General features: G+C 38.0%; 1 protein-coding gene and 2 long non-coding RNA genes across 4 annotated transcripts in view; all 3 read left to right on the top strand.

The window, feature by feature from the left end:
* Positions 1-25982, top strand: part of kalrna (kalirin RhoGEF kinase a) — a 362661-nt gene that overhangs the window by 37305 nt on the left and 299374 nt on the right. The window lies entirely within an intron of this gene.
* LOC120491781 (uncharacterized) lies at positions 1580-2628 on the top strand. The gene is made up of 3 exons (XR_016169239.1): positions 1580-1944; positions 2407-2461; positions 2564-2628. It is a non-coding gene; the product is annotated as an uncharacterized LOC120491781 (long non-coding RNA).
* On the top strand, positions 2717-4134 carry LOC148978261 (uncharacterized). The gene is made up of 3 exons (XR_016169240.1): positions 2717-2741; positions 2869-2929; positions 3032-4134. It is a non-coding gene; the product is annotated as an uncharacterized LOC148978261 (long non-coding RNA).

The following is a 25982-nucleotide window of genomic DNA, read 5'->3' as shown; positions in this document are numbered from 1 at the left end:
CCCAAAAGCAAGCACGAATGCCAACTTCCAAAACCCACTGGTAATAGTATACTATTCAATAAATGGAATGTAATGTTTCCAGCACACTCTCTAATTCTAATTAATGTACTCACATACTATGTATGACAGTTGTAAACTGTGAATTAGCCATAGGCTAAATGATGGATCCAGCCTCACTCTCTTTTAAAACAAAGACAGAATGAATACCCGAGCTCATTAATCATAAAGATTTGAGCTCCTGCTGAATGGCGTTAGTCTCCTCTCCTGAGACCAGCAGTGGTCCAACTTTTCTCTACTGTGATTTGTTTGACTATATTTAAAGGGATACTCCACCAAAAAATGAAAATTCTGTCATCATTTACTCAAATTTTACATTTATTCATTTAGCTGACACTTTTATCCAAAGCGACTTTTGCTATATATGTCAGAGGTCGCACGCCTCTGGAGCAACTAGGGGTTAAGTGCCTTGCTCAGGGACACATTGGTGTCTCACAGGATTCGAACCCGGGTCTCTCACACCAAAGGCATGTGTCTTATCAACTGCGCCATCACCACCCCTATCTAGCCTGGGTTTCCACATTCTGCCTTGCCGCAGCGAGATTTTAGTCGCGCTGCTAGGCAGTCTGGATACCATGAACCAAATTTTCCCCTGAAATAGGGAACCAATCACAGAACGGGGAGGGAGCACAGGCGCATTTGATACACTGCATGAAAAGTGGGATTTTCGTCAGTAAGCGGCACTGTAGATTGTCGTGGAAGTTCAGGTTTACGACTGCACACGGCAATTTACAGGTAACACTCAAAACTGCTGTGAATTGCCGGAAATTGACGTGGGCCTTGCTTGGCAGTTGTCCCCCCATTGTCCCCCCTTCTCCTAAATCTAGAGGAGGCTTTGACATGTAAATGAAAATGCTGTGAGCTATACACATGCAAATAAGGGTAGGGGAGTTTCACCCCAGGTAACATTTTTCTGAAAGGTATAACTTCATTCTAAGACAAGATCAGGCTCAGTATAACCTAATTGCTGTGTTTTTTTTTTGTTTTTTGTTTTTTTAACATTGCACATAATGCACAACAATTACAACAATAACATGACATCCAAAAAGATAACAATCAACAAATAATAATTTCACAATAAATAAGAAACAAATAAAAATAGGACAGAATTGAACAAATGAAATAAAAACAGGAAAGGGACTATCTCTATTGTGTATAATATTATGATTTAAGAGAAAGTTAGAAACCAGTAATTTGTACTATTTAAAGAAAGAAAATTAGCTTCAATTAGCTTCAATATTCTTTAGCAAATACAATTGTATCACTACATTTTTATCGATACATTTGAGAGACAGAATATACTGAAAACTAAAAATTAGACCAAAAAAAAAAAAAAAACTTCAAACAAGGTTTAGAATTATTCATTTTACTCTTATAAATATGAAATTTTCCTAATAAAATTATAAGATTCATCATAACATTTACGGAAGCAGTTTTCAAAATATATGATAACATCTTTGATGTTAATTCACAGTTATAAACAGATGTTTTTTGTTTTTGTTTTTTACAATTTTTTGACTGGTTTATTTAATTTAAGTAACCTAATAAAGTTATTTATTTATGCATATATGTATTTTTACATTTCATGGTAGCCTATTTAGGTATATCCACCTTATTCCTAATTTAAAATGAACTAACAGCAGCAGAAAAGTCAAAGGACAGCCGACGACAGCCTTTCAACCTGAGTCAAAAACCAGTGAACGTAACTCTGATTGGCTGAGGCAGCATATCGTCATAATCCAACCTGTAACGTCAGCCACTCTGATTGGCTGAGGCAACGTGCCAGGCATGTGGCGTGTTTTTTTAAGCAGAAAGTAACTACACAGATATTCAGCCTGCTTCGCCGTCATGATCGCTGGGGAACCCATCTTTTCCTCTAAATTGAAGGTAAGTTCGTCCAGCTTAGTGAATTCTATGTCCATGTCTACTTATAGTTTTTGGTAGTTTAGCGTTTTTGTCTTAAACTTCACAAATCGGCTGTGATTACTGCCGCGAATGTCCAAGGGTGTTAACCTAACGGAACAGTTTTTTGTTTTGCGTTAGCTTGCTGCTCTTAATTCTTTTTTTGTTTCATTTCAATTTGAACAAATTTGGGACACTAAACTGTACGTTGGGTTGCACGTTGTTATCTGGCTGCAAGTTAGCTACCATTCTTTGATAGTAATCAAACTAACTCATTTACTCTGAATATCGTCAGAAATTATGAAAAAATAATAAGTGCCAGGGTCCTAAAACAAAGCGCGTAATGTGCTTGTATGCTCTAGTGTAGGCTATCCTTGTTTGTAAAATTGCATCACTTTGTGTGATGAGTGAAATCTTCAGATGTTTGTGATTTGTTTTGTCTCTCAGGGGCTGTTAGGAGTGAGGTGTCCTTCGCTGATGGGAGAAAAAACACCTAAATAAGGTAACGTTACGTGTTGTGATCTCATCCTCTTTTCTTTTGAACAGACCCCAGTCAAATAAAAAGTAAAACTAAACTAATTTGGATTAACGTCTGTGTTTATAGATGACTTTGAGCGTGAGACAGTGGTGAAAACGCCAAAGAGAACTGGAACATGTTATATTCAGTTATAAATGTTTGACCAAGTTTTTAAATATCTTATAAATCTGTTCAGTTTCATCATTTGATAATAACTTTTAAAACACATTTTTTGTGGTATAGATGCAGTGACTGAAACCTGGTGGTAAGTGTTGATCTATTGGCAGTGGAGAAGACACTTTTAATAGACACCTTCTCTCTTGTGAGCTAGCAAACTTTGTTATTCTAATTAGAGCATTGTAAACCTCACCAAATGTGTTCGTTTATTTCAGTGTTCCAGAAAAAGGTCCTGAAACTACTGGTCGACATCCGCCATCGCCTGAAGGAAACCAGGTAGTGGATGCAGAAGAAACATATTTTTGCTTACAAATGTGGGGACTTGGGGCAGATTGCCTTTGCATACATCTAAATCATTTGTCTTTTTCAACTTTGCAGAAGGGGTCATGAAATTCGGTTCCACAGCCACTGAGGTGTATGTACATCAAGGTGAACCTCAAGCACGCGTCGCAAAGACTTAAATTCACTTCGCCCTGATGAGCCAAGCCTACAGGACTTGAATTAAGAGTTTTAAAGGGATAGTTCACTTTGAAATTATTTTTTTAAATGTTTTGGCTTACGTCAAGGGCATCAGTCAGTCATATAATGGAAGTCTATGGGGATCTCTTAAAAGAGCATGCACAGAGAAGTACAAATTAAACATGATTTAATGAATCATAACTGTAAGTACACCTTGATGGCTTAAGATACGAGACGAGCGGTTTGTGTGAGAAAATGAACAGTGTGTGTGTGTATATATATATATGATCTGCGCATGCGGTGGAAACCGCCAGAAGCGATCTTGCACTGGTACGTCACTCATTGTTTACACAGATTTCGGAAGTTTTACAGTGAAGAGCTAAACATATTAAGATGTATTGCATTTTGTGTATATCTAAATATATATATATACACACACACACACACATTTATACAATATAAATACTGTTTGTTTTCTTTCCCAAAACGCTCATTTCGTGTCTTAGTCAATCATTGTGTACTTAATTTATGAGTCATTAAATCATGTTTAATTTGGTCTTCTTTGTGCATGCTCTTTGAGGTGGTGACCATAGACCTGCATTATATGACTGACAGACAACAACAGTTTGACCTAAAAATATCAAAATTGAAAATACTGTGGAAACAAAACCACCTGCATCTTGGATGCCCTTGAGATAAGATAAAACATATCAAAAATTTATTTCAAAGTGAACCATACCTTTAAATTACATCCTTATTATTCGTTCATAATTCTGGCTCCACTGTACATTGTGTTTGATATATCTGATGCCCAATTCTGATGCCATTCAGGGCAATTTATTTTTGAATAGAGATGCAATATATTATTGATTTATTTGTATAACTGTAGTGCTGTATGTATGTATGTTGTCCCATGTTTCCAGAGGGTGGAGGACATGTTTTCTGTGCTTTGAAAGATGTTCTCCTATGCTGTGTACATAGTTTTGTGTTTGTTCTAATAAAGCTATTTCTTTGAATAAACAGTATGTGGCAAATGTTCCTTTCCTCAATAAATTCATGCCCTTGATGGTAATAATAATTTAGTCCATAGGATAACAATGACATGAATAAACAACATAATAGCATATCATATGAATATATATATATATATGATTATTATTATTATAATTTTATGTCGGCTGACCAATAGTAACAGATCTGCCAACCAATCACGAGTGATTTTCTTGTTTAAATGTAGTGAATTTCAACCAATACTGAGTGAGGAAATTCAAGCCATTCTCTGGCAAGGCGCGCGCAGTGCTGCTATTCATATGCTAATTAGGGCCATTCGCACCTCCGCGAGCGCTGCATGCATACGTCATGGTTCGTTTCCGTCAATATGTGGCACAGTGGAACGCGACGTTCACAGTCTGTAAATTGTCGTTAACTGCCGAAAATTAGGGAGATTTCCGGCAGTTTACGGGGACGAAAATCCCACTTTTCATGCAGTGATAGACGTACAGACGCATTTGATAGACATTCGTAGCACCCAATAATACGGCTCTGGGCATTCGTAAACCACGCCTCAAATACTTGAAAATGAACATGTGGTTTCCGTTGTTTGGCACCATTTACTTCCAAAGTAAAAAAAAAAAAAAGTAAATGGTGCCAAAGCTCCAATCGTTCTTCAAAATATCTTGATATAGCTACCACCCTTGAAAGTTCATGACCAACCCCAATCAAACACAATTTAAACCAACTAATCAAGGATTTTAGGGTTACTTGTCAATTCACCTTTGGCTAAGCCACGCCCTAGAATGTAGATTGACCAATCACAGCGCAGCCAAGAACGAGCTCCCACATAGGTCCGACACTTTTTCAAAGCGCTCCATTGACTTTCCACACAGGTGTCTCATATTTTTGGTCTCGGCAGGCTATTACCGTCATAGTTTTATGAAAATATGGTTAAACGTTGTGCCTCGGGCATTTGTAACACAGATACGCGTTTCCCAGAGAGGTGGGAGGGGGGTGTCGGTTTTTTCCCTTCCCAAAACCGAGGTAAAATCCTGACAAGTGTCGTCTTTGGATTAAACTGTGTGGACGTCCTCAGTCAGCTAAACCCCGCAAAGATCAACAAGCACATGTTTTTTTTTACTTCTAACCTTACTGTGAGTGTGAAGTTATACTATTTAGACCGGTTTATAATGTTTTAGGTTATGATTTCGGTTCTCATACCGGTTGTTGATACGCTAGCTAGCATGCTCAGGCTAATAATAACAACGTTAATAAATGCTAATAAATACAACGTTATACTCGTGTAGTCCGTTTGCTTTGTAATAACGATTATGGAAGTGAGTAGAGACCTACCCAGCTTTGCATGAACAGTGTTGCTCGCTGATATTGTTAGTCCCAGCCTCCGTCTCGATTAGTAGGATGTGCGGTGGTTCATTTTTTGACTGTGACCAGTAACGTTATGCTTTTGCCTCTATTTTGGATGCCTTGTTGTTTCCTGCATTTCAGCTGTATGTCTTGAATATAGCCTTCGAAAGCATATTTCAGCCCCTTTTGCCTACTTCTATAGGACAATTTATTTGCTGCTTTATAAAAGTTTGATAACATTACAGCAGGAAGAGCTGTTACAGCATAAGCCATGCAGAGCGCAGATGAAGTTTGATGGATGTAGCAACAGTAACTAAGGAGGGCGGGGCTTAGCCAAAGGTGAATTACAAGAAGGTGTGTTGGAGCGCATGGTAACTCTCTAGAAGCAGGGTTGGAGACATCTGCCTTAACGGGAAATGTTCCCAGATAGCAAACTGACATTGAATCAACGTGGAAATATGACATCGAAACAACGTTGATCTGACATAGTTTTGCTCATCGAATTAACGTTGAACCAACGTCAGACGCGTCATTCTTTCAAAACTAACGGAAAATCAACTTTAAAAAAATCAACGCGTTGTTTCAACGTTATGAAAGCAAACCAATTTTCGATTTTCATTTAGCTTTGTAGAATGCCGCGTCTGACGTTGGTTCAACGTTAATTCGATGAGTAAAATCAACGTTGTTTCAATATCATGAGAGACGTCGTTTCCACGTTGATTCAATGTCAGTTTGCTGTCTGGGTTTGTACCTTTCCCAGATAGCAAACTGACATTGAATCAACGTGGAAATATGACATCGAAACAACGTTGATCTGACATTGTTTTGCTCATCGAATTAACGTTGAACCAACGTCAGACGCGTCATTCTTTCAAAACTAACGGAAAATCAACTTAAAAAAAATCAACGCGTTGTTTCAACGTTATGAAAGCAAACCAATTTTCGATTTTCATTTAGCTTTGTAGAATGCCGCGTCTGACGTTGGTTCAACGTTAATTCGATGAGTAAAATCAACGTTGTTTCAATATCATGAGAGACGTCGTTTCCACGTTGATTCAATGTCAGTTTGCTGTCTGGGTTTGTACCTTTCCCAGATAGCAAACTGACATTGAATCAACGTGGAAATATGACATCGAAACAACGTTGATCTGACATTGTTTTGCTCATCGAATTAACGTTGAACCAACGTCAGACGCGTCATTCTTTCAAAACTAACGGAAAATCAACTTGAAATCAACGTGTTGTTTCAACGTTATGAAAGCAAACCAATTTTCGATTTTCATTTAGCTTTGAAGAATGCCGCGTCTGACGTTGGTTCAACGTTAATTCGATGAGCAAAATCAACGTTGTTTCAATATCATAAGAGACGTCGTTTCCACGTTGATTCAATGTCAGTTTGCTGTCTGGGTTAGTACCTAAAAGGTTCATAGTAATACCTTAAGAGTACATTTTACTTCAAAAATGTACTATTATGCTTCTTTTAGGGGTAGATTAAGTACAAATTTGTCCATATAGGGCACAGGACAATTGAGACAGTGTGGAGTTGGGGGAAGCAAAGTGTTACTCTAGAACTGAACTTGTGTGGTTTTTATTTTGGTTGTGGTGAAGAGGAAAGGTGTTTTTTATTCCATTTGAATTGAGGGATCGATATATTTAAGTTGCCACGATGAGGAACTTGAGAAATTATTTAGAAACTTTGGAGTTGTAAATGTAGATTCTGCATTGTTAAAACGGTTTATGTTCTTGGAATTAAAAAAAATATGTGGATCTCTGTGTTGAAGTCTCTGAATTATTCTTCCTAGCTGAACCTTGGGGAGGCTCTGATACCCATTAGCCAGCTAAAGGACTGTGCTGCAAGTGTCTCTCTGTGTGTCCTGGTGGCAGCTGAAAGGCTGTTATATGAGTGTGTTTCTGTCTGCTGTCCTCAGCAGCTGATACCCAACACACAGAGGAAGTCTCTCAACGCGTGTCTCTGCCACACTGCTGGACGGCAGACCCTTTTAAGAGTCCACGTCTGACACAAGACCGTTCAAACGCGCCACTGTCAAGTTCAAGCGTGGGAGGAAGTTAACAGCTGAAACTGTTATACGTTTTTTTTTTTTTTTTAATCTGGCTTGGAAAAGATTGAGTAAATTCAGGTGTCAGCTGCTTAGGCTTTTGCATGTTTATACACATTGAGTGAGTGCATCCACTGCAATTATAGAGGGTATTACTATGAATGTATACATATTTTTTATTTGTTTAATTTCAAAACTATGGGAAGTTGCTTCTCTGTAACAGCTTTTACTCATCTGGAAAGATTTTGGTAACACTTTACAATACGTGTGCACTAATAAGCATTAATTCATACTTAACTAATGCACAGATAATACTGAATTAATGTGTAACTAATGATTATTTAAGCTATTCATTAATGATTACCACATTATGAACTAATTAAGAGTCTGTAAGGTTAATGTATTAGTTCATACATGAATTGTTATTAATTAAATATGTAATTGTGGATTAATTCCATAATAACTCATTTTTTTAACTAATAGTGTTAATTACCAGAATGAGCCAAAGCCTTGTATTTCAACTTCCAGGTAATATGACAGGTACACTAATATGCATTAATACATGATTAATTACCTCATTGTTAGTGCAAATTTATGTGCAAATTACTACAATTACTAAATGACTAGTTAATAATGATGTGCCCCATCAAGTAAAGTCATAGCATAATGATACCTTTGCAAATCATTAGCTTATGATTAATTAAAGCAGACAACTGTAAGTTGAAGTGCATAGCTTTGACTAATTGTGATAATTAACACATTAATTTACACTTTTAGTTAAGAAAATATGTTATTAAGGAATTAATACACAATGACACATTGAATTAATAGCAATTCATGTATTACTTAATCTATTAATCATATTGACTCTTTATTAGTTGCTGATGCAGTAATCATCAATTAATGGTTTAGTTCTTCATTAGTTATACATTAACTCATGATTATCTGTGCATTAGTTAAGGATGAATTAATCCACATTAGTGCACCCGTATAGTAAAGTGTTACCAAGATTTTCAACTAGATGTTGGAACCGACTGTTGGGTGTTGCTCCCATTCAAGAGCATTAGAATGGTTAGGCAGTGGTTTTGGGTGATGGGGTCTGGCTCACTGTTTCACTGCATCCCAAATGTGTAGAGGTGTTTTTTTTTTTTCAGGCCAATTATGTTTTCCATGGCATACACTGTAAATCATTTCTAAATGGACATTTTACACAGGGTTATTGTCATGCTGGAATAGAAAAGCCAAACGCTGCAAAAGTAAAGTGCACAATTCTCTACAATGTCCTTGTACTGGAATAACCAAACCTGCTAATTAGAAGTGGGTGATTTTGGCTTTATGGTGTATGCCATGGAAAGAAACGTTTGCATTAAATACATGGCATACATTTACACATCAAAAATGGGCAAATTTCACTAAAGAATCAGTTTTCACTTTAAGGACATCTATAAAAGTAAATCATAGGAACATATATCAGCAATTTTGTCCCTAAAATATCTCTAGGTTAGGAACACACACACACACACACACACACACACACAAGCCAAAAAGACTTTAATTCAAATGGCCCCCTTAATCCAGAGCTTGGCAAAATGAATTTGTGTGTGTGTGTGTGTGTGTGTGTTTTGACAGGGAGGCCGAAGTCGCAAATGCAGCTGAATAAGCACCCAACACGTGCAACACATGGTTTTGGTTTGTTTCATATTGTGTTTGCTTCACCTTTTGAAATGTTTTGAGTTAATGTCTTGGTTGAACAGGAGATATTGCATTTTAAATAAACAGATCAGTAACTGCTTTAAATGGCTGCCTTGGGGAGATATGTAAAATGTTTCTTGTTGAGAAATGTTGAGTATTGGTTGTGCTCAGGGCTGTTCCTGTAAGGGCAATCACATATTTACACTGCTCAAGGTTTAATGGTCTGAGTGTGTTTTGAATTTAAGGCATTTTGCTGTACCTGTTTAAATGTTTTGTGTTTTTGGCCATTCATTTTGAGGCAGTTAGCATCGTTGAGCTAAAGCTGAATTTGAGACTCAGGCTATGGTTGTCTTTAGGGTTGGGTATCGTTTGAATTTGAACGATTCTGATTCCGATTCCGATTCCTTGTTTCGATTCCGGTTCCTAACGATTCTCGATTCCGATTCTTTTAAGAGGCAGGGTCAAAAAAGTTTAGCTAACCTTGCTAACCAACGGCCTTTCTGAAGGAAATACTCCTTCTGTAAAAATACTCCTTTTGTCACAAATTTAGCATTTTGCCGAGATTTCGTTATTTTTAGAAAAGTGAAGCCACACTTTGAATCGCCGACGTAAGGTCATGTTCGACTCGTGTGGTTATGCCAACACTTCCGGTAGACGCTTCTTCGTTGGTGTTGTTCAGCGGTTTCTTCTTCCGCTCGGCGGACTGTTAATATCGAAACTAGGAATCGAAATTTTAACTTTTGAACGATTCCGGGAAAAACGAAAAGTTAGTCTCGGTTCCAATCGATACTCGATTCTCGATACCCAACCCTAGTTGTCTTACAAATATATTACTTTAAAAAGCCCATAAACTCTTTTTAAAATGTTCAAATCTCTGAAAGACTTTCATTTAGTTCCATCTTTTGCCTGTAAAGTGAACATTTACTATTGTCATCGTGGAACGTTGGCTGATAAACATGCGCCTGCTTGGCCGATTAAGTGTATATTTTCTACTTAACATGTTTTAATGAATTTTGATTAAATAGTATGTAAAATGAATATTAATTTCCTTTTCTGTCATTAACCTTCTATTAGTTCTATTAACTTATTAGTTATCCGCCACACTGCACCCTACATAACTGCGTTGGCTACTCGACTACTGAACACTTGCTTTGTCATTAATTAACCTAGTTCATTTGTATGGTATCTCATGAAGCACTATTTTAGATTACTGGAAATAATTTTTTTGAAGTCTGGGGTGTTTTAGAAACCTTAGAGAAATGAAGTGACCTTTCATTGATCACAGTGAGGTATGTGGAGACCACTGTTCATCTAACACAGAGAAACTATAGACCCTAGTGGATATAAGGAGGGTCAAAGGTTGTCTGTAGCAGCTGTCGCTGAGACATGACTCCTGAGCCACAAGTCCCACCTGCTTTTCCTCCTATCATTAATAAAGCCAAATGTGACAACTGACAAGCCATACAGCGCGTGGTGTATGATATATTTCAGTGACCATGGGATGGAAATAACCACCTCCATGGCTCCAAGAAATAAAGCATTAAAGACGGGGATGGTGCTTATCTGTGGTGGTTCACATATTCCCTTTCATATATTTCTGAGCAAATCTCAAAGGTCAGTTGTATTGCTCAGCGGTGGCTCTTTCATACCTCAGGAGAATTAATGAAGGTTTTAGTTATGTTTCATTTAGGAATTAACTTTGTCTCAAATGTTTCGCATACAATTCTTCAGGAGGAATAGAAATAGACACAAATGAGGCAATTATTGGCAATTAAATTAATGTGGATAGCACAGCTCATAGAGCATTTGATTTTGGAGAAACTTGATTTTAGAATGACTTAATGAAATCCAAGCATAAGTGGTCACTGGAGGCGCATTTAAACTGCTTGTTGAACACTTGTGACTGGATCGCCAAAAATGCATCTGTACCAGGTGGAAAACAGGGTCATTGAGATCTCTGACTTTTGTATTACAGACTTTGTTTTCTTGGCAAATCTGAGCACAGTTTGAGACATTATTTAGATCACTTTTGAAATGTATGAGGAGACTCAATGCACTTTTTTAGGGGGGAAAACATCTCAGGTTATGACTGTAACCATGGTTCCCTGAACTGTAAATGAGACCCTGTGCCCAGAGATGGGGAATGCCTATGCGTAAGAGCGTCTGAAGCACATGTGCAACTACTCTTGATTGGTGTTGAGGTGACGACGTACCACGGAAGCCATAAAGGTTACCCTAAACAAAGCAGCGTCAGCTTCTGATTGGCTGAAGCAAGCCACCGACAGGCTTGCAGGAAGTAGCTATGGCAAGGGGACTCAGCATCTCACTGGCTACCAGCCGTATGGGTGATGTAAGACGTAGCTCCTATTCTCTTATATCGAAATCCTCAACGCATTCTCAAGGCGTCATATACGACGCTTTTGCCAAAGCGTAGACATCCAACGCACATGGCAACCTTTAGCGTCAATATACCACATTTCGGTTATGGTAGGTTTAGGTCTGGGGTAGGGTTAGGGTTAGATCACTAAGAGGCGCCTTCTAGCCCATATATATCTGCATCTCATATTGACGCTAAAGGGTGCCGTGTGCATTGGATGTCTACGCTTTGGCAAAAGTGTCGAATGTGATATCCCTTGGGATGAGAATGGGCTGAAATCCTCCACCATTTTTCTTTAAAACTTCTCATTTTAGACTTCTAATTCATGACAAGCGTTGTTCTCTTTCCTTTGCGTTTCCGTGTTTGTCCGTTCTTACTTAATTTCATGCTATACCTAAGTCATACGTTGGGTCAGAGGTGACCCACGTGAGCATTTTAAATATGGATGTTTTTCTTACAAACACAAGAAGGCTTCACTTTAGAAGGCATTTATTAACCTGGAGTCGTATGGATTAGTTTTATCACTTTTTGGAGCTTCAAAAACTATTTAATGCCATTACAAAACTGGGAGGTTATTTTTAAATATAATTTTTAGATTGTGTTCGGCTGAAGGAAGAAAGTCATATACACCTAAAGGATGGCTTGTGGGTAATTTTTATTTTTGACTGAACTATTCCTGCAAGTGAGGGTGTTTGTTAATTTAGCATGATTCAGAGGTCGATTCATAGTTAAGACTATTAAAATGCAATCTCATTTGTTACTGCCTCATTCCAGATATTGGCATTGGGTATTTTCTTGTTTCTTTCTAAACAGGATCTTGGAAGAAAGAGATTATTAACATCAGTAGTGAGTGTGTGGAGCAGTGAGAAAGACCGTTGTAGATTTAATGAGATGGGGATGTAGGCTAGTGTATTTAACTTAAAAGCACAGACTGAATGCTATATTACTATATTGCTGTTATAAATCAATTGTCTAGCAGTCCCGGCTCTAGTGTGATCAGTTTTCTGATCAGTCAGCTGGATGTGTCTGTGTTTCATTCTCTCATAGACTTTTATATGGAGTTGTATCATGTCAGAGCTTTTCCATTCTACTCTGTCTGGCTGATCTGTCATTTTCATGAATATGCCATCAAATAACATCACTTATTAAAGGAATACTCAACCCAAAAATGCTCTCCTCATTTACTCACCCTCATGCCATCCCATGTATATGACTTTCTGTATTCAGGTAATAGTCCATTTTACAATTTAATTGGAGACATGGGTCTCAAATGCATCACATGATCTACCTATCTATCCTGTAGGCTCAATGTAAAATGTGCCTCTATTTTTGCAAAACTTTGGACCACACAACCAGTCCAAATATGGATTTTCTAACATAGTAAACTTTCTTGGTAGCTCACCTGGTATAGCACTGCACTTGTGATGTGGAGCACTCGAGTATGAGTCCCGCGATACACAGTCATGATAAAAGAGCTCAAAGACTTGTAGAAGCAAGCTAAAATGTGTGGTTGCTTCAGCAAATTCATTTTTACCTCATGTTTGCTTTTATTAATTCTGTTGGTTATGTCTAGGGTTTAGTGTTGGTGATATATTATTTTTAAGCATGATAGAACACTTACCGGACATCTAATTTCCGCTATACGTACAAAAAACAACAGATTCACAAGAACCAGATTCACGTTCACCTGCTTTGGATAAAATACAGCCACTAAAGTATTAAGGCCTGTTCACACCGGGACGAATTTCACGTTTAACAATGGGCGCCAATGTGAGTGCGCACACCGACGCAGAAAACGCCACGCGTAAAAGCATCATTTAAAAAAAAAAAAACACCTTTTTTTTTTTTTTTTTTGAGACATACCATGTCAAAAACTATCCGACCAATGAGATTGCCGCTTTTGCTCACGTGTTTGGAGCTTCTGAAGTTACAGTAAAACACAACTTGGGGGCGCTCAAACACAAAACGGTCTTGCCGAGCACACATACGTAACGGAGAGGAAGATATACGCCAAGTAGCATCACCGTCTACAATGCCAGGAAGAAATAAGACGAGGAAGATTCAAGGCAAGATGAATGTAGAGCTGCTGGTCTCGTTGGTGTTAGAACATAAAGAACTATATGACAAACGGAACAGCGACTACAAACATCTTGATAAAAGAGAACTGTTATGGAGTGGTATTGCAGACAACCCGGTCTCATCCCAAGACGTCATATAACAGACGTTTTGGGACGTCTTTTGACCATACGTCAATATTCGCCTTTTTAGGGCCCCCTTAAACGTCGGTAGATGAGGTTATGGGATCCTAACTCTACCCCATACCTAAACCTAACCCTAAACCTAACCCGTCACCTAACTGACGTTAAAGGTAAAGCGTCAGTTGTATGACGGCCCGGGATCGCCATCTACCAACGTTTAAGGGGGTCCTAAAAAGGCGGATATTGACGTATGGTCAAAATACGCCCCAAGACGTCAGTTATATGACTTTTTGGGATGAGACTGTGTTATTGCAGAGCAAATGGGCGCCATCTAATGTCATGGAAGGAATTTGCATGTTCACTCGGCTCATCATCAGCGAAAATTGCTTGAGTGCGAACACAAAAAACGTGTTGAAAAACGCTGACGAATAATGCGCGCTGATATTTCTCCCTGTGTGTACGGGTCTTTAGCCTGTGTTTCCCCATACTGCCTTTGCGCAGAGCGATTTTATTCACGCTGCTAGGCAGTCTGGATACCATGGACCAAATTTTCGCCTCAGCGAGGGGACGAATCACAGAACGGGGAGGGAGCAGCAAGACGATGACGAGGTCTATGCGACACACTGAAGCAGTTTGTTTTTACCTATGGATCAAACATGGCAGCAGACTCGAAGTTACTTTTCGATTCAGACTTAGATATTGTTCTAAGTAGTTTAGAACGCAAATAAATGACTTTCTTCTTCCTCGTCTAATTTCTTTTTGCTTTCGCTCTACATACGTCATGTGGTATAATTGAAACGATTGGCTATGAGCTACGTACAGGCGCATATGATAGAGCCAATAAATGGCTCATTCGTAAACCACGCCTCAAATACGAGAAAATGAACATGTGGTTCCCAGACCATGTGTCATTCTCAATGAGACGTGGTCTGACATTAGCCAGGCAACTAAAGTATTGCAATTGCTGCAAAACGTGCAAGAAGCAACGTTATATCGTTCTGCAGAGATGTCACCATAGGCAGGTTTTTCCAATTAGCCTCGGATCTACAGTTATTTACATGTATTTCTTTAGCAAGCTCTTTCATTCAAATTATTTCTGTCACTGCATACAGCTAATTGAAAATTTCATATCACGATTATAGTGTCCAAAATAATCGTGATTATCAATATTATCGCGTTTTTTGTTAAAAATTTGTGAAAGTGCTCAAAAAGAACTGATGCTCACACTGAAAACATTTCATTTCATTTTATAATTGAAAATCAACAAACAACAAATAAAACAAGTCTCTCTATGCAGTTTTTTAAGCAAGATTCTATTCTATGGCATTTGCTTCTTTATAATGCCCGTCGTCAATAGCAACGCATTATTACACAGCGCACATCCATAACATTCACAACGGACGCGCGCTCTTGTTTCATTCAAATACAACTTGCCGTCTTGCGTCTCCGGTTTTTGATTGTATTGCAAAAATGAAATCAGAGTTGATTTATTTTTTACATAGTTTGATAATATTGGTGTGATATATCTTGTCTGGACAATTGTTTTACAAAATGAATTCATAAACAGGTAACATTTAAAACATTAGCTAATCTCATTATCAATTCAATATGTCCCCGTAATTATGTGGTTAAAATAAAATCGGTTTAATACGTGATGTATCGATACTTTACTATCCCTTAAAATATCACTCTTAATAATAGTCTTGTTTGAAGTTGTTCGTTCGTCTTTGGCTCAAATCCACTTGCTATGAACTTTTCTTCGCGGAAGCTTGACGTCTATTTCAAGTGAGTGACATAAAATGTTTCAACTCAAAACAACATTTCGTGCCCAATTGTTTCCCAGACGTAGTTTTGGTATTGAGGTCAAAGTTAACTTGCCTTGCGTTCGGGTGATGATCACACAAGACGACTCGGCAGATTTGAAGTGTTTCTTTTGTAGTGACTTTTTGTTCGGCAGACAAGGTGACCATCCTCGATCAAGTTTCCCTCAGGACTTTTGTAAAACCCAAAATATGACCACACCTCAGATTTGGTCCTCTTAAAAGGCTGAAAAATCTCCTGAGCACGGTCACTGCCTTCCGCCATTCCTTCTCGAATAGTAATTTTAAAAAAAATATTGCGTGCTGCGCACCTGCGTCAGACTGGCCGACAGGATTCAGTGAGTTATTAAAATCGCGATAATCAAACACGGTTTTAATGATAATTAAATTTTAAACGATAATACTAACCGTCAGTACATTTTATCACGGTTTATAGTGAAACCGGTTATCGTCCCATCCCTACATACAGCACACTGTAGATGTTCTGTGAACGGAAGCCTGTATTTTCTATATAACCGTCAAAGTTAAAACCCGTATAGCAATGGATGATTGACAGGCAGGTAGGCAGTCGTGTTCTGAATGCATCTGTACGTACCTGTCTCTGGCAGATCTCTCTACTAAATATGGTCTGTGATCTAAACTTCAACTGGCATGGTCACGTTTTAGTGTGTGGAGTATGTGTATGTAGGCCTTTAAGAAGAGAGATGTCTGGGCTGTGATGAATGTGAACCAGAAACCTGTGAGTCTGAGCTGCTCATATTTTTCTAATTAAACTACCTTTTTATGGGAATTTTTCACGCTCAATGTGATATATCTGCATATTTCATGGCTGTGATTATATGGTTGGGCAGCTGTGGCATTTAAGACTGGCCATCTACAAACTGGATGAGAGTTCAACCGCACTCTCCCCAAAAGACAGTCCAGACAGACAGAGGTTACATTCACACAGCAGGAGAAAGCCTTGCCAGCCTTGCTATAGAGTGCTAAATTTGGTTACAATCACACACGCCACTCTCGTGTTGCATTTTTTTTTTTTCATACAGGGTTCCGGTAATTCAGTGAGGGAGGCATATGAGTCATCTGATGGTTTTAGATGCACGCTGTCTTCCACCAGAACTAATTTTGTGTCCTTGCTATGACGCAAATGCTGCACTGTACACTCAATTTGTTTTGTCTTTTAACCACTATCTAATTCATATTTGACAGATAAACATGCTCCCGGCTATGGAGAAAAGAGAAACTGGGTAGAGCTTGTCTCTTAGTAGGGGCTTTTAGTATTATACACTACTATTATACCTCTAATAACTGTAATTACACCACATGTCATATCAGTGAGCATTCTGTCATACATAATACTGTGTTATCATGGCACATAATTCCAGGCTGAGGATACAGCAGTATTCTGGACATATATGATTAATTACAGGGAAAGATGTGAATTCTGAAATGTAATTAATTGTCCTCTATTTGGAGTGATTCATTTATGAATGAAACATGGTTGGGAATGTACATTGAAGGAATGGTGAGAAAAAAAATCTTTTTTTTTTTTAAAGAAAAAGTACTCTACAGGTCAAAAGTCGTAAGATCGGGTCATAAATTATTATGTTGACTTTGTGCTCAATTATTATAATGGTTCTTGTGGAAAACTTGAACTTGAATTTTGATGAAATTAATCTATTTCTTTGCTCTTTTTTTATTTAAAATTCATACTTACCCCAGACTTTTTGAATGGCAGAGTATCATAGTTTAAACAAAAATATTGATTAATTAAAATGTTATTAAAACTTAATGTTTCTTGAGCATCAAATCAGAATGCTGTCACATGAATACATTTCATTTTAAAATATATTAAATAAATTAAAAAAAATAAAGCTATTTTAAATACTTCAGATAATGGCTGTTTGTATAGAATAAATAAATGAAGCCTTGGTTAGCAAAACACTTTCATTTTTAATCTCATTTTAAATAATTTATTCAGTTATTCCAAACTTTTGACCTGTAAGTCTGTGGATAAATTGTCAATGAGTATTTATTCGCTATATTTTTAATTTGTTCATTCATGTTTATTTTTTATTGATCATGTGTCTTGATGATGCGTAAGTCAGAATGATGTTTTGTTTCTGATCTGATGTATATTTTTGCTAACTTTTATGAATATTTACTGTATTTATTTATTATAGTATCAAATAGCTTATGGCTGTTATACTGCATGAGGAAACCACGAGTGTCTTAAGTGTTATCCTCCTAGTGTGCTAGGAGTGTGTTGTTTAGTGGTACTAGTGTTGTGAACTGAAAAAGATTTATATAGAACCATGTGAATGTCTGTGATTGTATGGTGTGTGAGGAAGTATGGCACGTGCAATTGAATGATGTGATAAGACAAAACTACTGACGCACTTACAGCGTAGACGGCTTAATTTACTATAAAGGGAAATTTTGACCAGTCACTTTCAGTGTAGGTGCATGTAAGTATTTCCCAGATGGATTATTGATGCTCAGAGTGCTTCAGACGACAGCTGTACGATGATTTAAACACACACACGACTGTTGGGCAGACAGTGCTGAAAGCTTCAGGTGTCTGATAGAGAACTTGACTGCATTCATTTGCACTGAGGACTGAGCACCAAGTTCTTCTCACACACATGTACGCACGCACGTGTGTACACACACACACACACAGCAGCAGCAGCAGGGTGTTGAATGAACACATCTTATCAGTTGCTTCCTGCTCTCTTAAAGGATTAGTTCACTTTTGAAAAAACTTTTGCTGATAATTTACTCACCCCCATGTCATCCAAGATGTCCATGTCTTTCTTTCCTCAGTCGAAAAGAAATTGAGGTTTTTGATGAAAACATTCCAGGATTTTTCTCCATATAATGGACTTCAATGGGAACCGGATGGTTCAAGGTCCAAAAGATAGTGTTAATAACAGTTTCAGATGCAGCTTCAAATGTCTTTAAACGATATCAGACGATGAATAAGGGTCTTATCATGCGAAACGATCGGTTATTTCAAAACTTATTCCAAAAATGTAACTTTTCTAAGGACAAATGCTAGAAATATGTCCATGCCCTTTTTTGCATATTCCGGAGGGAGGGTTGATGCAAATGTATGGGTTAGTGACGTCTAAAACCCGTTGTAGTCCCATTCGAGTTGTTTCTGTAGGCATCAAACTTCCTGACAAACTTTTAATATATATATATATCTATGCTTACACTGAACTTTCAGCGCTGCAACTTTGCAGAAAATGTTTATGCACCAACAGCAACATTACAAACTATTTAAAATGAAAAAAAAAAATCATAGTAGTTCTACATAATAGAGATGTAGAATACAACCTTAATCCCTTGTGAAGTGTCGAGGCAAGCTGAAAAGTGTCCTTAAATTGTATTGAATGTTATATATATATTTATATATATATATATATATATATATATATAAAGATATTTCTCCAGATAATACGATATTAATTAAATAAAAGCCTACTTAAGGATATTTACTTAAAGCACACTTCTTCTTAACACACAGTGCATTTTCCAATACATATGTTCACTTTAAAATAATTTTAAAATAATTGTTTGAACAATCCTTTGTTAATTGTGCTTTAAAAAAATGAAAAAATTGACATTTCCATCAATGTTGTAGAAAAAGTTTAAAAAAAAGGTATTTTTAAAGCGTTATAAGTCATGAACCAAGCCAACCAGCTACGACATGAATCACATCATTACAAATTTTGATTTGAAGCCAAAAAGTATTTGAAAATCGGACAAAAATATTAAAGTAAAAAACTGTGTACTGAATGGCTTTAGCGAGTCGAAAGGTCTAGAATCCCATGAAGCATTGGGAACTGCATAATCAAATTAAACTGTTCATTTAATATTCTGAATTATTTATATAAAAACAATATATTTTAATTTTACTGCAAATTTTGCATATATATTCAAATCTCCCATCTGAAGTGTGCCATTCAAAGCGTTATATGGGAGGAGGTGGAGCTAAAGAGCTCTTTGATGTGTTTTGCTTTTTCGACTCTCTGATTGGTGTAATTTTCTGTACATGGGTAATGTATTTTTTTCATCAAGATTTCCAATTTTCAACACACTTATTCAAAAATAAAAAAAAATAATTTCAAACAACGTGGGCTGACTGCAAGTATCATCGACTTGCTACCTTGTAGCACACAATAGGTGATCGTTAAAGTTATCGTTAAAAGTCAATTTCCCTCTGGAGAAAATGAATGGAGTTTTTACTTTCGGAAAAAGCCATAGACTTGAGGAGGGACATGGGCCATATTTAGATACCAAAGGTTCATAAAGATTTGGGGGTGGCTCATTTGACATTGGCTGCTGAGCAGCCACCAACATACTAGCAAACAAATATAAAAAACACTCACATCACTTTAGAAACCTCACAGCAACCACAGAGAACACCCTATCATAGTGACGAGTTTCACATAAGTCGCCACCACTCACATTTTCTTTAGAGATTGTGAAAATCTTGTTGAATCTGCATCTGTATAATCCAATAGCATTTTCTTTCTCTCCTCTCTCATTGTGTTAATGTGTTCTGGGCTTCTATTGGTCTGGGACACTCATAGATGCATTAGGCTAATTTAACTGCCAGAACAGGAAATAATCCAATCTATCATTACAGTCAGTGCTCGTTTAAACTTAGTCTGAGAGCCATTCTTTGTGTGTGTGTGTGTGTGTGTGTGTGTGTGTCCTGGGGGATTAGAGGAGAGAAGACTCACGATCTGCCCATCCTTTTGCTTCCACATCGATCTTCTTCTTTGGTGAATGTCTTAATGCCCCCCCATCCCTGTTCTCTACCCAGCATTCATCACTGTCACAGGCCTCTATAGTACACAAACGCTAATGTGTATGAATCCCAGCATGCTCTCCTTATCACCGCGGAGCTTGTGAACTATATATTTTACAATGTTCTGTCTGTTTATCTCTTTTGCTTCATCTGTATTTCTCTCTGTTCCTCTGTATTCTGTCGTCTCTCTCTTCTCTGCACTTCAGTAATAGAATAAATTGGCCTATTTCATCTTGATTATGTCTCTTAGCAACAGAGCTCCATCATTTATGTTTCAATCAGACGCAGGGAGAGCGAGCAGCACTTAAGCAGCAGCACTCCTGTTAGTTCTCATTTTCACCGTGTGTGTGTGTGTTTGGTTCAGGTATACTCTACATTACGGGGACAAAATGCCCCTCAGAAAAATCCATATGTTTATGGAATGTCCCCATAACCCAAGTTACGCCCTCATCCAAAGGCAGGGCGGGGATATGCAGCTCATTTGTATTTAAGGTGGTATACCCCTGAAACAGCTCATTTTTAAACAGGCCCCAAAATGACTTTTTCAAATGGTTATAATAAATTAACTATGGGGTATTTTGACCTGAAACTTCACAAATACATTCTGGGGACACCCGAGACCAATCTTACATCTTGTAAAAAGGGGCATAATAGGTGCCCTTTAATCAAAATCTTGTAAATCTGAAAATAACCTACTGTAATAGATTATAGTTGTTACGCTGCAGGCAGGAATGAAGCGGAGAATGGATCCAAATGCAAGCACTATTAATAAAAACAAAACAAACAGGGAATCCAGGGAAAAAACAAGAACGGGAACTCAGAACAGGAACTTAGAAACAGCAAACATTTAAACAACGACCGACACCCAACAACTGAAGCACAGAGGTTTAAGCTAACAAGGGGGCGTGGCAAATCAGAAACACCTGGGGGAACTAATCAACAAGAAAAACTACAAAGGACTACATAACATGGCACAAAACAGGAAATAACTAAAGTCCACACAAGACAAGGAAAACACAAGACAGGAATCGTGACAATAGTATAATACATTGTTTAAACTGAAATACCTGTAATATAAAAAGTACTATAATAATTTATAGTAATTTATGTTATTCTTTAAGCTGCAGTCCATAACTTTTTTGAGTTAAAAATTATCCAAAATAAATTTTGGAGCAAGTACATAACCAGCCAGTGTTCAAAACTCTCTGCTTGCCGTAGCTCGATTCAAAGCGGTAAGCTTGTAATAATGTTTTTAATCCCAGTAGTACTGGTGGATGTCTGCTGGAGATTCAAGCATCATATTTGCGTCATTACGTCACATTTGTACACATAAAGAAGGAGTCTCGGGTAGTAGGCTATATTGCGTGTGAGGATGTTGGAGGTGGAAATGTATAGCCTTTTCTCACAGCGCTTTAAATAATTAAAACAGATTCAACCGTTGTAAAATGCAAAAGACTTTGGACTTCGAAGTGGCTAATGAAAAAAACAGAGTGCAACTGGACCCATGCGAAAACATATCGGAAGGACAATACATGTAGTCACGCAATGCTGATGTTGAACATCAACAATTTGACAACAAAGTATAATTTGCACGGTTTGACGTGATATGATAAGCTTTAATCAGTGAGATTTACTGCAATGTTTTTTTTCCCCTTAGTTGGTCAGAACAAAAGTGGATGTTATTTGTTCATATGACATTTTCTGGTGAAAATTCTTATGTTGGTATAAAACCTGTAAAGTTTATAATTCCGCAAACAACTGCAGTTTCAGATTTCGAACAGAGATGGCGACAAAGAAGTAAAAGTACGGACTGCAGCTTTAATTGATGAATTGTACTTAATTCATTCATTAGCTGCGTTTCCACTGCCGGGCCAGAGCCGAGCCATGCTAGTGCCTGCCAGCGCCAGTCGCGTTTCCACTGTCACTTCCAGGGTTTGATCGGGGCTTACTCGGGGCCAACGTCCAGGATTTCTGGCCCGTCGAATACCTTGGGCCAAAGCGGGACAGCTCGGGCTAGGCGCGTTTCAAGGTAAAAGGCGGAGTTTATCGTGTAATGGAACGTTATGATCTGAAGCAAGATGCACATTTCACTTTTTTATATTGCGCAAAATAATCGCTGCTCGAAATGGAGAATCGCCTGTACTGGTCTCTCGAAGATACCAAAGCTCTTCTGAGTATTTGGGCAGAAAGGGTACAACGTCAATGCAACATGACATCATGACTTTTGCGTAAACATATACGCCACTTTCGAGTCAGGTGGCGTGTCATTTCTGCGCATTTTGAGCTATCCGCGTGTATCCACGTGTATGCGTATATGTCTACGCCATTAACGCCCGCGTCATTCCGCGTGTCTGTACACGCAGTCAAATCTCCAGTCATAAATGCCATTAACCCCAGTGACAGTTAAGTTTAGGGATGGGGTTGAGGTAAGTCATATCTTTTTTTTTTACCTAGGATGGTAAGGGAACAGTCATAAATGCCAATATAGCTGCAAGCAGCCATTACCGGGGCCAAGCGCAAGAAGCGGCAACATATGCCAAAATGGCAAGGAGTGGCAGACCAACTGCAGCAAGGAGCAATTAAGGGCATTTTGAGAGAACTTTGGGCAAATGGCTAAGAAAATCACATAAACATTAACTTATAAGTTGATTTAATGGGTTATCCCTTTCGAACAATAGGTGGCGCAGTTACGAAATAGATGTGATGTGGTCAGAGTGAGGTGACAATGACACATGCAAAGTTTGGTGTCAAAATGTGAAGGCATTGCAGAGATAAAGCCTAAATAGTAATTTTGGCAGCATGCCTACATTTTGATGCTGTGGTATACGAAAACGGTTTTGTCTATCATCGTGCAATTCATAACTTTTAGTCGGCACGGTCTGGAGATGATACGATTCAATTTTCGTGAAAATCGGACAAACGGTCTAGGAGGAGTTCGAAAAAGAAGGTTTTTCAAAGAAATAAAGATGGCGAACAGGACGTTTGTCTGATTATGGAAAACCTGATATCTATGTTTTCGGCTTAACCGAAGGAATCTATTAAGATCAGTTTCATTGCAATAGGCAAATTTATTCAAAAGTTATTAGCGTTCTCAGAAATTAATTATAACTTTTGACCAACAGGTGGCGCTGTCTCAAAATCTTTTGAGTACCTTCAGGGCATGCTGCTTATGGCACACACTGAGTTTTGTAATATTACACCAATGCATTTGTTTAGTATAGCATTTTAATTCACAAAACTCTATTGAAGTCAATGGGAATTTCACGTTTTGTTCTATTATAGCGCCACCAAGAGGCTCAGTCCCACAATTTTTTTTATGTGTCCTCAGAGTGACCCCATACATATGTGTGTCAATTTTGGTGCAAATATCTCAATTCACTTCCGAGTTATAAACATTTATATGAAAAAACACATAAAAAATGACTGACACATGACTTTGTTTGAATTTTACTACCCCTTACTATCAATATTTTCGCATTTGGGCATTAGCATTTAGTTAACAAGCTATGATTCCGTGTTTCTGGCGGTGGTTTCGTCTCGATCGGAACAGCGGTTTTGAAGATATCGCCAAGTGTTTTTTTCGCGCTAAATCGCTACGCTACGCCATCCGTGAGACGAAACCTGACATATTTGGTATCGTTGGACTCGGCAACGATTCAGGACCTCAAAAATATGACTCCCGTGAAAATAAGTGTACCACACCCAAAGTTATAAGCGTTTGAATAAAACAATTCACCACTAGGTGGCGCTGTTTCGAAACTTCTCAGGCTCCTTCAGGGCATCGTACTGATGACCCATACCGAGTTTCGTAACAATTCGTTCATGCGTTCAAAAAATACAGCATTTTAGCACATAATTCAAAATGGCCGACAGCCAAAATGGCCGATCTGGGAAAATTGGATATCGGTCGACTCGGCATGATGCCCTGAATCTAACGAGACCAAGTTTTTGATTTTTGGACAAACCGTTCAGAAGTTACGAGCAAAAATAGCCATTTTTCATATCTCCGGACCACTAGGTGGCGCTGCGCCGAAACGCTGCATGTAGCCTCAGGTCATGCTTGTGATAACATGTACCAAGTTTGGTCTGAATAGGATTAAGCGTTGCGGAGATACAGCCTCACGTCTGTTTTTGCAAGCGCTACGTAAAATTAGTTTGCGCGTTTATCGACAACGGTTCTTCGAATCATCTTGAATTCCATAACTTTTTGTCAGCACTGCCTGGAGATGATCCGGTGCGATTTTGGTGAAAATCGGACAAACCGTCTAGGACGAGTTCGCAAAAGTAGGTTTTTGGGAAAATTCAAAATGGCGGCCATTTTTTTATGACGGAAAATGACGTCATAGGGTGCAATCGAATCGGCATGAGCTCAGGAACAAGAAGAAAAAAGAATTTTGTTGATAGGCCTTACGGTTCAAAAGTTATTAGCATAATAAAAGTGCAACTTTGGACAGTTGGTGGCGCTAGAGGGAATGAGTTAGAGACACCAAAATTGGTGTATTTAAAGTTGGGACTGTCCTCTATCAGAATGTCAAACCAAAACAACTTTCCCGCAAACCGGTCTATGGGCTGCCATAGACGCCCAGTCGGAAGAATAATAATAATAATAATAAATATAGCTGCAAGCAGCCATTACCGGGGCCAAGCGCAAGAAGCGGCAACATATGCCAAAATGGCAAGGAGTGGCAGACCAACTGCAGCAAGGAGCAATTAAGGGCATTTTGAGAGAACTTTGGGCAAATGGCTAAGAAAATCACATAAACATTAACTTATAATATGATTTAATGGGTTATCACTTTCGAACAATAGGTGGCGCAGTTACGAAATAGATGTGATGTGGTCAGAGTGAGGTGACAATGACACATACAAAGTTTGGTGTCAAAATGTGAAGGCATTGCAGAGATAAAGCCTAAATAGTCATTTTGGCAGCATGCCTCAAATTTGATGCTGTGGTATACGAAAACGGTTTTGTCTATCATCGTGCAATTCATAACTTTTAGTCGGCACGGTCTGGAGATGATACGATTCAATTTTCGTGAAAATCGGACAAACGGTCTAGGAGGAGTTCGAAAAAGAAGGTTTTTCAAAGAAATAAAGATGGCGAACAGGACGTTTGTCTGATTATGGAAAACCTGATATCTATGTTTTTGGCATAACCGAAGGAATCTATTAAGATCAGTTTCATTGCAATAGGCAAATTTATTCAAAAGTTATTAGCGTTCTCAGAAATTAATTATAACTTTTGACCAACAGGTGGCGCTGTCTTAAAATCTTTTAAGTACCTTCAGGGCATGCTGCTTATGGCACACACTGAGTTTTGTAATATTACACCAATGCATTTGTTTAGTATAGCATTTTATTTCACAAAACTCTATTGAAGTCAATGGGAATTTCACGTTTTGTTCTATTATAGCGCCACCAAGAGGCTCAGTCCCACAATTTTTTTTATGTGTCCTCAGAGTGACCCCATACATATGAGTGTCAATTTCGGTGAAAATATCTCAATTCACTTCCGAGTTATAAACATTTATATGAAAAAACACGTAAAA

Source organism: Pimephales promelas, chromosome 7 (assembly GCF_988280905.1).
Source record: "Pimephales promelas chromosome 7, fPimPro1.hap1.1, whole genome shotgun sequence".
Lineage (NCBI taxonomy): Eukaryota > Metazoa > Chordata > Actinopteri > Cypriniformes > Leuciscidae > Pimephales > Pimephales promelas.
Note: the sequence above shows the minus strand (reverse complement) of the source record. Positions and strands in the feature narration are given on the sequence as shown.